Below are 3,950 nucleotides of genomic sequence, written 5' to 3' on the forward strand. Positions count from 1 at the left end.
TAGTTTTGATTTGCATTTCTCTAATGATTAGTGATGTTGAGCATCTTTTCATGTGTTTGTTGGCAATCTGTATATCTTCTTTGGAGATATGTCTATTTAGGTCTTCTGTCCATTTTCGGATTGGGTTGTTTGTTTTTTTGATATTGAGCTGCATGAGCTGCTTGTATATTTTGGAGATTAATCCTTTGTCAGTTGCTTCGTTTGCAAATATTTTCTCCCATTCCCTGGATACCTTTCTCTTCCCCTCTCTACATGCCAGCCTCCAACCCCCACTCCTCCTTTTCTGATGAAGGGCACTTTAGTTCTCTCCTTGACTTACCTTCACCAAGACTCCCCAGCCTCACCCTTTCTAATAAAAAGGCCCATGAAGTTTTCCCCCAACAGAAGAACTCCCATCTCTGACGTAAACACTACCCCTTCCCTAGAGTGAGGAAGCACAGTTGGCATTTTGTTTTCTAAGTCACAATATTTTTCTTCCTGTTTCAGTGTGACAATCGTCTTTTGGCTGCAGCCTCCTCATGTGGGAAGCTGAACTACTCTATCTCCAAAGCTCCTTCCAGTTCTGATGTCCAAATCCATCTAAATTACTAACTGGAAAATTATATTTGATACAGCTTGCTTAGAGAGGAAAAGGGAAGATGGGGAATTTTCCTTTTTTCCCTGCTTCACAGATTTGCCAGTGGCCCAGGCTCAACTGTGAACCTGAGTACCACTTCCATCTAAATGCAGAGCAGAATCCCTAAAATACTTTTCAGACCCTTTTGTGTCATTTGTGTGATCCACAGCATGGCCACGGAATGAAAGTCAGTCCTGAGGATTCAGATTTAAATAATCTACGGTGAGCCCCCACCTTGAGCCAGGCACTTTGTATGTGCTTTTAATCACACCACCTCATTTAATCATAAAAGTCCTCAGAGGAAAGTTTCATTGCCTCAATTTTAAGGATGGCAAAATGACACTCACTTAAAGATGCAAGGTAGCTACTCAAAGTCACACTGCTGCTGAGGAGCAGAGCCGTCAAAGGACTTGACTGTGCCTTGGAAGACCCAGTTAGATATACAAAAGCACGGTCAGGGTTGCAAACTCCATGCCTACAGGGGCCAGGCAGCTAACACCAAGGAGTGAGGGGTTCAAGTAAGAGAAAACAGGTGTGGTGGGAGGCGCATATACATCCTCTAAGGGTGGCAGTTGCTGATTAGCCCTGGGCAAGCAGCCACGTAGGATCGTGTGTCTCATGTGGCTAGTATTCTGATTCTTTCCTAGATGCTGGAAATCCAGATTGTGTGAACTATCCCAGTTTTTTAATAAGGCACCAATAACGAGTCAAGCGAAATACCCACACAGGTCAAATTTGGCCCAGCAGACGGCTATTGAGGATGAATTCCTTTAGCCGCCCTTCATTCATCTTTCAAAAGCAAACAGGCTGGACTTCCCTGGTGGCACAGTGGTTAAGAATCCGCCTGCCAGTGTAAGGGGACACGGGTTCGAGCCCTGGTCCGGGAAGATTCCACATGCTTCAGAGCAACTAAGCCTGTGCGCCACAACTACTGAGCCTGCGCTCTAGAGCCCGTGAGCCACAACTACTGAAACCCGCGCGCCTAGAGCCCGTGTTCTGCAACAAGAGAAGCCATCGCGGTGAGAAGCCCGCACACCGCAACGAAGAGTAGCCCCTGCTCAACGCAACTAGAGAAAAGCCTGCACGCAGCAATGAAGACCCAACGCAGCCAAAAATAAATAAATAAATAAATAAATTTTTTTAAAAAAAGCAAACAGGCTCTAAAAGAGGTAACCATTCAGCTATTCGTTGCCATTCCACAGAGCAGAACTGGTTGATTGGGGGAGGGTAGGCGTGCCTTCTGGCCCCGGGGGGCTTTGTTGTTGGAGAGGAAATTAAGTCACTGTCTTCAAGGAGTTGGCCCTGCTGGGAGGGCAACTGCTTTCCTTGATGTTCCTTGGGCGGTGGAGAGGGCCCTGCTGCGGAATGTGACAAGGGTTTTCGGGGCAAAAAGGGGTTTCCCGGATGCCCAGAACGAGGGTCTCGGTGGCACGGGTTTTAGATGGGATTGGGGCGGGGTACAGACCTTTCTTTCAATTGTTCAATATAGAGGAAAAACCCAAAGGAAGATACCAGATACCAGACACAAACACAGAGTTCAGTCCCTCGCAAGGTACTTGAGTTTCCTCAGCCGGAAATAGGGCTCATTAGCCCCTCCTTGCCTGCAGAGCTCTCAGGACTGTTACCAGGGGAAGAAGCGCGTGGGACAGGATAGCGGGCTAAGCAGGCATACGTTTCGCTAAGATGTGAGGAGTCCTGCGGGACGAAGGCCGGAAGCCGAGATAGGGAGAGTACTGGCCTTGGTCCGGAACCGTCTTTCGAGAGTCCCGGGATTTGCCGGTCCCGCCCACCGAGCCCACACAGTCGCAAAAAACCGGGTCGCGTCCGCCGGAGATATATCCCACCTACACTTCCCGGCGCGCGACCCGGAAGCGGAAGGGAGCCAGTCTCATTCTCCCTCCTGTGCGTTTTTCCTGCGTCAGGCGCGGCGGTAGCGGAGAGTGAAGGCTGTCTGTAGCGTGTGGTGCGGGGAGCGGAGCTCTGAGACCCCTGAGCATCCGCGGCCATGGCGGATGTGACCGCTCGTAGCCTGCAGTACGAGTACAAGGCGGTGCGTGTGGGCTCGGCGGAGGGCTCTGGGCTGAGGAGGCCGGTGGGAGTGGGAGGCTGAGGAAGGGAGTTTCACTCTGAAGGCCTACGGGAGAACCGCGAAAGCAGAGGGGAAATCAGATTCAGGCGAAGGAGGGGGTACACGACGATATGAATAACCCCACTGGTGACTGGGGCGAGCGAGATGGGCTAAGAGCTCTGCTGGGAGTGTTTGTTCCCTGTCCCCTCGGCGCTGTTCCCGACCCCTTCCGTATGTCATCCCCAACGTGCCCGACAGTGTTCCCAGGGCGGAGTTATGAGCAGTGTTAAGAGCAAGGATTGTTCTAACGATTTGATTGCCCTTTGCTCATGCGCAATTATATGATGCGCTTCTTAAGGAAAACATCTTTTTATTCCGACTAGTGATTTTCATCACTTCTTTGCCCCAGTTCTTACTTCCTTTGTTATCAGCTGGTATCCCTTTGGTACCGGCATTGGTCCTGCTCCTGTCAGAGTTTCGATAACATTGTGATCTTTTCAGAACTCGAATCTTGTCCTCCAAGCTGACCGCTCTCTCATTGACCGGACCCGCCGGGATGAACCCACAGGAGAGGTTCTGTCCCTGGTTGGGAAGCTGGAGGGCACCCGGATGGGAGATAAGGCTCAACGGACGAAACCACAAATGCAAGAGGAAAGAAGAGCCAAGTGAGTAGCAGGGGGAAAATGATTTTTCTTCAGATCCAAAGTCCATTTTCCCTTGGCATTTGAGCAATTTTTTTTTTTTTTTTTTTTTTTTTTTTGCTGAATTGCTTGGTGCAAGTGAGATCTCAGTGGCATTAAAGCAATTCAGTAAAGATAAAAACAGAACATAAGAATCGAAAGGTTCTTTGGCCTAAACAAGTGTATCTGAAGTGGAAAACAACTTTTAGATCTTTTTTCAGCATGTGTTTCTCATCCATAGAGAGATCTTAATTTTCTCCATGGTATTTTGAAGATTCTTGGTAAACTCTTTTGTTGTTGTTGTTGCTTATCTATTTTATATATAGTACTTTGTATCTGTTAACCCCTTACTTTTTTAAAAAAATTATTTATTTTTTGGCTGCATTGGGTCTTCGTTGCTGCGCACGGGGGCTACTCTTTGTTGCGGTGCGTGGGCTTCTCATTGCGGTGGCTTCTCTTGTTGTGGAGCACGGGCTCTAAGCGTGTGGGCTCAGTAGTTGTGGCTCGCAGGAGAGTGCAGGCTCAGTAGTTGTGGTGCACGGGCTTAGCTGCTCCGCGGCATGTGGGATCTTCCCGGACCAGGGCT

This window comes from Physeter macrocephalus, chromosome 12 (genome assembly GCF_002837175.3).
Source record: "Physeter macrocephalus isolate SW-GA chromosome 12, ASM283717v5, whole genome shotgun sequence".
NCBI classification, from domain to species: Eukaryota; Metazoa; Chordata; class Mammalia; order Artiodactyla; family Physeteridae; genus Physeter; species Physeter macrocephalus.